Consider the following 11,590-nt stretch of genomic DNA (forward strand, 5'->3'; position numbering starts at 1 on the left):
GCTCGATTTTGCTTATTGATTGAGTCATTTTCTCACTTTTCTGAACCCATATGTGTTCTACATATGGAAATAACCCTCTGGGGGTTCTTGCTTCACCTGCCCAATGGAATATCCCACGATCATGTGCAAAGTTCAGATTTGGGTACGTGTAATGTTTGTGAATCCACCAAACCATGGAGTCGAGTCCGAGTTCATCTCGCACTCGCGGAATCCTGTCCATTCGCTCCAACCCTCCCGGTAGGCTTGTGTGCAATGCATATGGATTCTTAACCATGGACCTTTTTGACTTAACCCATATCCTCGAACTTTAGAGAACTAGAGCCATGGTTAGGTTGCAAACTCATCTTGTGACTATGTGAACTACTTGTGCACCCTTGCTTGTATTTATTATATGTGCTAACCGTTTGTTTGACTTGTGTTAAAGACTAAATAAATTGACTAATGACTAAAAGTACTTTGTCTAATTAATTAATTAACTTTGAATTAATTAAAGGCTAATAATTTAATCGATTCGACCTAGTACGACTTTAGGCATGTCCATTTAGAGTAAAATTACTGGAGACAGTCCAGATTAATGTTCCAGCAATGGCGCAGGAATTTGGACTGTGGCGCTGCAGTTTAGCGTCTGTCGCCTGGCGACAGTTTTGTCGTCTGGCGACAGGCTCTAAACTGTAGCGACAGTTCTGTTGTTTTAAGCGACAGTCCAGTTCTTTTGCTCGAGTCATCACGACGAGTCTAATTAACAGTCTACTAATCGGATTAATCAGTTTGTTAATGGTTCAAACCATGTTTAAGTCTTTAATTGAGTTTAGACACTTAAAGTCCCATAGTCATACACTAGTAGTCAAAACATGTCACTCACATACACATAAAGCACACACATAACATGTTTGTCACATTATGACCATGTCTAGAAAGTCTTGAATGCGTGTTTTCCGTCATTTTTTTAGGGGGGTAAGTCGGATATTAATCCTCCAATTAATCCTCCAATTTTTTAAATTTAAAATATATACCCCATTTTTTCACTTTTTCTTTTAAATCTTTTAAACATAAAGTCAAGTCAATTAGAGTCAAATATTAAAACAAATATGGTTTAAATTACAGCGCGTGGCCAAGAAAGGAAGGGCGTTTAATCAAAGACAACACTTTTGTTCAAGTTTTACTTTTCGACAAACCAGTCGATAGGAAAAGGAAAGCTAAGAAGGCAATGGCTAGTCAAGAAGAACTTAATGAAGTTAAGGGACAGGTAGCCAACTTGGCTGAAATGCTGCAAAACCTATCGCTGCAAATAAGTAATCCTGAAAAACAAAAACAAATGGACCTAATCCAGGAAAGCTTGGGCAAATTGTCCAGCGACTTTAGATTTCAAGAGATTAGCTCCCAAGGGGTCTCGGTGGATAAGGACCTTCTTCCACAAAAGTTCAATCCCAATGACATCCCTAAGTTCAAGGCCATGGATAACCCCTATTTTCATTTAAGAGCTTTTGAAACTGTAATGAGTATTAAGGGGATAGATAGAAAGGCATTTCATTCTGTATTTTCACTATCCTTAGAAGCTGTATGTCAACAGTGGTACTTTTCACTTGATAAAGAAAAGACTTCTAGTTGGGAATCTATTGTGAGCGCTTTCATTGAAAGATATAAATGCAATATACAAGTTGAAATCGATCATAGAGAATTAGAAATGCTGAAACAAAAAGAAAACGAGGGTTTTACCTCCTTCTTTAATAAATGGAGGGAAACCACTGCAAAAATGGTTGAAGTGCCTAGTGAAAAGGAATCCGTCAGGATGTTCATTAAAAACCTCCAAGAAAAATATTCTAAGCATCTCAAATATCAAAGCAACTTAAATACTTTCAAAGCGGTATATGACATTGGAATTAACATTGAAGATGACCTTGCTAAACAGAAAACTGCTAATAACAACTCAAGTAGTGGCTGGAAAAATAAGAAGAACGACAATCCTTCTTCATCCAAATCTACCCACTCAAATAATGTTAGCACTTTTCCTCTTAATGAAGTATTGGCAATGAATAATAATCAAGGACAAAAGAAACCATTTAGGAAGAATTATACTCCTATTGGTATGAGTTATGACACCGCATTTGATCGTTTACATGCAAAAGGTCTTATAACTCCTATTGGACCATTTGGGGACCCACCTGTCGAAAGGAGAACGGCTAGCTGGAACCCAAACGAACATTGCAAATATCACCAAGGTAGGGGTCATCCTACAGAGAATTGTTGGAGATTAAAGGAAGCCATTCAAGATTTGATTGATAGTAACAAGCTCCCATTACCTCCTGCAAGTAAGAAGCCAAGTATCAATACTGCACCGCTATCGGATTCTTTGGCTATTTCCAACGAAGAAAACCAAGAGGATCCATCTAGCCTCATAGAGCCTATCGAGACCATTGAAGAAGAAATCTTCGAAGATGCTCTCGAATTCTCCGGTCAGGAACCCGCAACTAAGCAAGAAGTATTGGCATTGACATTAATACTTTCGGAATTAAAAGAATTAATCTCACAAACCTTCGAGGCCATAAAAGAGAAAAATGAGTTGCTTAAAAATAAACCTCCTCTTAAGCCAAAGAAACCATTTTCCCTCCAAGTAATTGACACTCCCAAAAAGAATAATAGGAAATATACTCCAATTGGGACATCATACACAAACATGTTCAAAGTGCTCTTCGAGAACGGAAAAGTTCAACCTCTCGAACCAAGACCATTTGAATCACTGAAAAGGACAGACAAATATTATTGTGCATATCATCAAGCAGGAGGACATACAATAGAGCAATGCTTCAAGTTTAAGGACTTGGTTCAACGTTTGATTGATGAGAAAAAGTTAGTTCGACTTCCACAAGATGCCATGATTAATGGAGTATGGGACAGTGACGATGAGGATGTGTACCTTAAAGACATTGAAAAAACTCCTCTATCAACAATATACCCAGTAAGTGACATTTGGGACGAGGAGGATTCACCCATAGATGTCCTCACTAGGTCCGGAAGAATACAACCTCCCATTTCAACACAACCCATACCTTCTATTCAGCAAATTCCCGTGCCTATTATAGAAGACAACGATATTGTCAAACAGCTAAAAAAGACTAAAGTAGAAATGAATGTATGGAAACTTTTAGCCACATCTCGAGAACATAGAGTCGCAGTCATGGATGCACTGGCTAAGGTAGGCATAGATTCGGACACCACTCCTGAGGGACTTGCAAACTTCCTCACGAGCGATCTCCCAAGTCCAATTAATTTGGTCACTTTTTCGGATAAAGATCTACCACCGGAAGGTGACAAACACAATAAAGCTCTAAACCTCACAGTCATATGCAAAAGAATGAATGTCCCTATGACTCTTGTGGATAACGGTTCAGCAATTAATGTGTGCCCACTTAGAACCGCAAAAATGTTGGGAATAAGAGATGAGGAGTTATCCCCGTCAACCCAAGGAATAAGAGCCTATGATAATTCACGTCGTCAAGCATTAGGGACGATCACTATGAATGTAACTGCAGGCGCAATTGAACATGTTACTACATTTCAAGTAGTAGATATCAAAGCATCTTTTAACTTGCTATTAGGACGCCCTTGGCTTCATGATTTAAAGGCCGTCCCTTCGTCTCTCCATCAACAAGTAAAGGCTATAGTTGGAGGCGTGCCAATAACCATTGATGCTTCATCTATGAGGATTAAAACAGTAGAAAATCCACAAATTAATGTGGAACACGACGAAAACAATGAAGATTTGTGGGGCTTTAGCGAAGAGGTCTCCTTAATAGAGGAAGATGAAAGAACCCCTCTTCATTATGACCTCCACTCAAACATGATAACAAATGCTATCCTAAGAAAACAAGGACACTTTCCCGGAATGACTCTAGGAAAGAAGAAAGAAGTAGCTAAACACATGGGCTTACCTGGCCTCCCTAAATTGGATACTTTCGGACTTGGTTTTGAACCAACCCTCGAAGACCTTAAACGAGCCCAGGAAAAATCAAAAGCACGAAGAAATGCCCGTATACAAAAAAAGGAAATACCCATGGATCAATATCCTCTCACTTTAAACGGGCAATTTATAAGAGAAGGAGAGGATTACCCTTGTCACGAATTTACTGAACCTTTTGTTGTAAATGGTATAAGGCAGCTTGGATTCGAAATCTTTTTGGATTGTTGTTCCCTAGACGAGATCCCAGCCCCAACATATAAGGAAAAAGCACCCCCTTGTTTCGACTTTAATGTCATGAGACTCCTCTTTGGAAGGGAAAAGAACGAATTAAGATATGCGGAAGATGATTCTTCACTTATCCAAGCAGTCCTCCAAAGCGAAAATTTTAATCCCTCCGAACTTATCACTCCAATAGCAGATCAAGAGCGTGGATGGCGTAAGACAGTGAAGATAGTTACTATAAATGGAAAGAAAATTTCAATAACTACAGGGCAAGGACCAATATTCGAAGAGTCGTCTGAGTCAGAGTCTGAGTTAGAGTCTTCCCTCGTCGAGTCTTCTAAGTCTTTAGTTGTAGCACCCTCACCTTCTTTTTCTACTCCTAGGATAGTTAGCAATCAAGTCCCCATGGACATCTCTTTATTTGATGTAATGATTTCTGAGTTCAATAACATGTCTTCTTCCCCTTATTCCTTTTGTTTTTCTTTATCTAAAGATGACGAGCATTGCTTAACTAATGATGAAAATGACAAAGAAATAATTAAAGCAATGCAAACACTTGAAAATAAGACACCAATAATTGAGGATACAGAAACGGTTGATATCTCAAAAGATTCAACCATTAAAAGAGAAGTTAAAATCGGACTGACGCTAAACAAAGAAGAAAGAACCAATTTAATTAATCTACTTAAAGAATTTATCGATGTATTTGCTTGGTCATACGAAGATATGCCAGGCATTAATAGAGAAATAGCTCAACACACTATACCATTAATTCCAGGAATGAAACCTGTAAAACAAAAGTTACGTCGAATGAAACCCGACGTGGCCCTTAAAATAAAAGAAGAAGTACAAAAACAAATAACTGCAGGTTTCATCCGGGTATCCAAATACCCCGAATGGGTCGCCAATGTTGTCCCGGTTCCGAAAAAAGATGGTAGAGTTCGAATGTGTGTCGACTATCGAGATTTAAATAAGGCAAGTCCAAAGGACGACTTCCCTTTGCCACACATCGATATTTTGGTAGATAACACAGCAAACCATGCACTTCTCTCATTTATGGATGGATACGCAGGATACAATCAAATCCTCATGGCCAAAGAAGATATGGAGAAAACAACATTCATAACACCTTGGGGTACTTATTGCTATACGGTAATGCCATTTGGGTTAAAAAACGCGGGTGCTACTTACCAACGAGCAGCAACTGCGCTACTCCATGATATGATGCATAAAGAAGTGGAGGTCTATGTGGATGACATGATTGTAAAATCAAAAGACCGCCAAGGACATCCAACAGCCTTAAAGAAATTCTTTGAAAGACTGAGAAAATACAACATGAGGTTAAACCCCTCTAAATGTGCTTTTGGAGTTACCTCAGGGAAACTCTTGGGTTATGTCATAAGCTCTAGAGGAATAGAGATAGATCCCACCAAAATTAAAGCAATCATGTCCATGCCACCTCCCAAAACCGAAAAGCAAATTCGAGGATTTATTGGCCGGTTGCAATACATAAGTAGGTTCATATCCAAGTTAACCACGATATGCGAACCAATATTCAAAAAGCTTAAGAAAAATGTACCAATCATATGGGACGATGAGTGTCAAAAACCTTTGAGAAGATCAAAGCCTATCTTGCGAATCCTCCCGTATTAGCCCCAGCACTCCCCGGAATACCCTTAAGACTATACTTAACTGTCACAAAAGAAACAATGGGAGCTATGCTCGCACAAGAGGTAGAAAGCAAAGAAAATGCTATTTACTACTTAAGTAAAAAAATGCTCGAATATGAAACACGTTACACCCCATTGGAAAAGCTGTGCCTCGCGTTGGTGTGGGCCACAACTAAATTGAGACATTACATGCTCGTGCATACCGTTTACGTAGTCTCACGAATGGATCCCCTAAAATACCTATTCGAAAGATCTACACTTAATGGACGAATCTCAAGATGGATAGTAAATTTGGCCCAATTCGACATAAGGTTTATGCCTCAAAAAGCAATTAAAGGATCAGTGGTCTCGGATTTTCTAGCAGATTTCCCAATAGAAGATTCAACACCCTTAGAAGAGAACGAATTCCCGGACGAAAATTTAATGATGACAGAGGATGATACATGGACTCTATATTTTGATGGGGCCTCAAACCAAAAGGGGTGCGGCGTAGGAGTCTTATTAGTGTCACCTAAGGAAGAACATGTCCCTATATCCATCAAATTAGATTTCGACGTCACCAACAACGCAGCTGAATATGAAGCATGCGTGGTAGGCCTCGAAACCGCTTTAGCCCTAGGTGTAAAGAAACTCCGGATATTCGGAGATTCATCCCTAATTATTAATCAAATCTCCAAAAGATGGAAGGTTAGGAGTGAAAGTTTAGCTCCTTACCAAACATATTTGGAAACTCTCACCGATCAATTGGAAAAAGTGGAATACACTTACCTACCTAGAGAGGAAAACCAATTCGCCGACGCCTTGGCGAGGCTAGCCTCAATGGTTAGAATACCTAAAGAAATTGAGCAAATGCCTTTAACCATAGAAAAAAGGCATAAACCAGCATACATTCAGGCCATAGAAGACGACGAAGTAATTCAAGAAGAAGAACCAGAGGAGGAACCATGGTTCGTAAATATATTGAATTATGTCACCAAAGGAGAATACCCTCCTCATGCTGACAAAAGAGCGAAAAGAGCATTAAGACTCTTAGCTTCCCAGTTTGTACTCATAGGAAATGAACTACACAAAAGGGTACCTAAGGGACGAGCTCTATTATGTGTAGACAAAAAAGATGCTCAAAGGGCTATGAGAGTAATCCATGAGGGTATATGCGGAACACATGTGAACGGCAAAATGCTAGTCCAAAAGATAATGCGAGAAGGATATTACTGGACTACCATGAATAAAGATTGTCATCAATACGTAAAAAAATGCCCAAAATGTCAAATTTATGCAAATTTGCAACATATCCCACCATCTCTTCTCTACACCTACACTTCACCATGGCCTTTCTCTACATGGGGAATAGACATAATTGGAAAGATTACACCTCCCGGAACAGGAGGCCATGAATACATCTTGGTTGCAATAGATTACTTCACAAAGTGGGTGGAAGCACAATCATATGCTAAACTCACCGCCAAGCATGTAGCACTCTTTATCGAAAGAAACATAATTTGTCGATACGGAGTCCCACATGAAATGATAAGTGACAATGGAACTCATTTTCAAGCAGAATGTGAAGAATTGCTACAAAAGTATGGTATTCAACATCACCATTCTTCCCCGTATAGACCTCAAGCAAATGGAGCAGTTGAGGCCGCTAATAAGAATTTGAAAACGATCATTGAGAAAATGACGGAAAATTATAAAGATTGGCCTGACAAACTTCACTTCGCATTGTGGGGTTATCGCACGTCAATCCGAACATCAACAGGAAATACGCCATTCAACTTGGTATATGGAATGGATGCCGTACAACCTGTAGAGTTAGAAATACCTTCTCTGCGCATTGCGTTAGAAAGTAAACTCGATGAAGTTGAGTGGACTAGAGCACGATATGAAGAGCTAATCCTACTCGATGAAAAACGACTAGAAGCTCTACATCATACTCAATGTTATCAAACCCGCATGGCTAGACATTTCAACAAAAAGGTCAAGACTAGAAATATCAAGGTTGGGGACTTGGTATTAAAAGCATTAAGGAAAAATGTCTTAGATCCAAGAGGCAAATTCCGGCCTAATTGGTCTGGACCATATATTGTCAAAACAATCCTGTCAAGAGGCGCGGCTAAGTTAACTGATATGGATGGCAATGAATTTTCAAACATGACAAACCTTGACCAACTTAAGAAATACTACCCATAAGTACTTGAGTAAAATACTCAAGAGAGCTACGTTTGGCCTGATTCCTTAAGCAAAGGATACGTAGGCAACCCAGATAGGGTGCGGCCGCTTTAATCTCTTCAGATTCTGTATCTCCGAAGTAAAAAACTCATGTCTGCAAAATTTCAAAACTGGCGCCAGACGATAGTCTCTGTCGCCAGACGACAATTTTGTCGCCAGGCGACAGAGCCCAATCGTCAGCGACAGTGCATCAGATAGCAGCGCTAGTCTTCTGCAAGTGTCTAGACCAATTTCGCATGTTCTGGAAATTTATTCGACTTCCGTACTCGAATTAATTCTCTGAAAAATAAATGTTGTAATTGTTTTCATTGCTCTAATTGAAAGATAATTAAAATAAAAGCTGAAATTTTATTGATTAATAAAGAAAGGACATTATTGATAAAATAAAAGCTGAAAAATTAACTAAAACAAATTAACTTTGTCTAATAAATCAAAAGAAAAGCAATGTTCTAATCTTTTTTCTCCTTCTTCATTCTTTTCCAATTTGTGTCTTCATTCTCTTCCTCTTGATCCATAACCTTCGCTAGGAGACAACCGTTAGAAGATCTACACTCTATTTTAGTATAGATAGTTTCTCCTTCCGCTAGGACTCCATGTTTCTTCTCTACCCAAGCTTCCTTCTTAGTTGAGTCGACTTTTCTTTTTCCTTGATTCTTCTTGGCACTCTTCTTTCTAGGCATAATAGGAGTCTTGAACTCAATTCTTTCCCCTAGGCGTTCCTTAGTAGGGATCTTCTTGTCACCTAGACGATACTTCACATTGGTCTTTTCAATTGTAACTTGAGGTTTTTGGAATCTTCCATCAAGCCATTGCTTCACTTTATTTGACAAGCAAGGTGGTTCCCTATGGGTAATCACCTCCCATAAGGGCCTACCACTCCAGTATCCATCAAAGCGCTCAATCTCTTGGGACACAGGAAATTCATAAGGACGGCGAAGATCTCCTGTAGGGATGGTTTGTGCGAGACCATATTGTCTCATGACTCTACAAGGAAAGTAAAAGGTTAGTCTCGACAAGCTCGGGAGACGACAATATGCTTGATTACTACAACCAATCATCGCCTCAATCCTCCACCAAGGAACAATCCAGTTTATGGTAAAGTCACCGGCAGCGAACACCTTGTTCCACTCATGGCGACCGATTTTCAAAAATCGTTTCTTTCGGCGGACTATGCAATTTGGAACATATGTGTGAATATCATCGGGAGGATTAATAAGCTTCAGCCTCTCCATGAGCCATATCTGCAAATATGTATTTAAATTAACATTACAGTGTAAGAATGATATTCTTTAGTTCTTGATAAATTAATAATAATATTATCTTATACCTGTAATAAAATTGGAGAACCTCTTAAAGGTGCCCTTGAATCCTTTCTTAGTGCATCTAACCACAACATAGTCTCTCCAACAATTAATGGCATTGGATTTCTCCCAGATTCAACTTGTTCTATAACAGATATAATTATCGATTGCCCCTCATTATCTTTGCCACTCACTAAGAGCAATTGGTTAAATAAACAATAAAGGAAAGCCCTTCTTTTATAGACACGGAAATCGGGATTGGGATTATCATAAAAATAATGTGCAAATTCTGTCAAATTAACTAGGTTACCATGCACTATGTGTTTCAAAGCCGTCCCCCTCAAATCAAAAAAGTGTTCGAAATCTTTATAGTAATATTCATTGATTCTAGGCATTACCGCAAGGTCTGTGGAATAATAACCTATGATGGCCCCAAATTCTTCCGGTAAAGGACATATTTCATCATGAAAAAATCTAAAACAATGAGTATCAATATTCCAATAGTCTATGGCAGAATAAATAAAGTCAATATCAAGGCTCATCCCCTTGACTCCAAACATACCCCCCATATGAGAAAGATCTAATGCTTTTTTATCTTTAGCAGTTAAGTGACGACACCATTCATCCATGTACCCACAAAAGGTTCTTTTAGCTAAAGGCATGATTACTAGTTTAATAAGCTGGTTAAATTATGCAGTAAACGGATGATTCGGGGGGCTATTTATAACTTTTTCTGCACGACAGACTTCAATTCCTGTAGGAAACAGGAAAGCGCGTCTGTCGCCAGGCGACAAAATTGTCGCGTGGCGACAGGATGGATTACGCGGCGCCAGTTGTTTTCTTTGCAGCGTCACCTATTGCGCGTAGGAAACCGTGTTTTTACGTATTTGATTTCGACTTTGACTTGGCTTATTGTTCTATTCCTCTTCTCATACCCTCAATATTATGATTTTTATTATTTTTATTATTATTATTATTATTATTATTATTATTACTCTTATTATTATTCTTATTATTATTATTATCATTATTATTATATTAAAGCTTAATTTATTTTTACACTTTCCTTCATTTTCTTTTTTCTTTTTTTGGGGGAGAGAGTCGGTACCCTCCATTAATATTAAAAATGACGGAAAAATTTTGCGCAAAAATTACACTTTCTCACACACTTACATGCACGACACATTTGTTATACAATAATAAATCAGGCAAATAAAATGTTAATAAATGATAAAATGCATATATATATACAAGTGTCTGGTACATAAGTCATATAAGTACAATAGACAAAGTCCTACAAAAGTCAAACATAAAACAAACACAGGTACAACTATGGCGCTGGAGGTCGCAAGTCGCGAGGGATGCCGAATGTATCGAAAAATGTCCTACTCCGTGGAGTATGTCCATCATCGCCCCCTGAACCACTAGGCGGCGCGAACTGCAGCTCAGGACCAGGCCATCTAACCTCACCCTGAAACCCGACGGAAAGAGGCTGGGGCTGCAAAGGCTGCTGCGACGACGAGCCAAACTCGTATGTCCCACCACCCATCCCACCTCGAACGGTCGGCCCGGTCGGAATGTCCTCAGGTGATGACGCCGAATCCTCTACAGTGGCAGCCTCAGAACGACCACCTCGACCACCAGAAGTAGTCCGGCGACGCCTCGAGTTAGACCTAGTAGTCTCCCTCCTAGGCTCGGGCCTCGATCGAGTGCGTGGAGAAGGAATAGGCTGCCCCTGCAAAAGTAAATCAAAGTTAGCAAATGCAACGAAAATAAAGCCAAAGGTAGTAAAAGTAAAAGTAATACCTCCTCAACGTCGTTGCTACGACAGGTAGCACGGTTCCGCAACCTCACAAGCTGGCTGCGAAAGGCGTCAATGCACCTGGCCATAGCCGTCACCACCTCACGAGAGAACTGCCAAAATAGCCAAAGTCAATAACAATTATAAAGTCCAACATAGGGATGGTATATAAAAAAAAAAAAAAAAAAAAAAACTACTTACTCGAGTCTGGTGACGAGGAATAGACCGCTCCATAAACTGCTCTCCCGCTGGAGCTGGCGGAATAAGCTCCTCGATCGGTCCATACGTACCCTGGTAGCGTATAGACATCCTCGGAGGGATGAACTCCCTAGGACCAGCCTGCTAAAAGTAAAAATTAGAAAGATACTTGGGGGCTACCTAAGGAAGATAAACTAAACGAATAAAAGCG

Source organism: Chenopodium album, chromosome 26 (genome assembly GCF_948465745.1).
Source record: "Chenopodium album chromosome 26, dcCheAlbu1.1, whole genome shotgun sequence".
Taxonomy (NCBI): Eukaryota; Viridiplantae; Streptophyta; class Magnoliopsida; order Caryophyllales; family Amaranthaceae; genus Chenopodium; species Chenopodium album.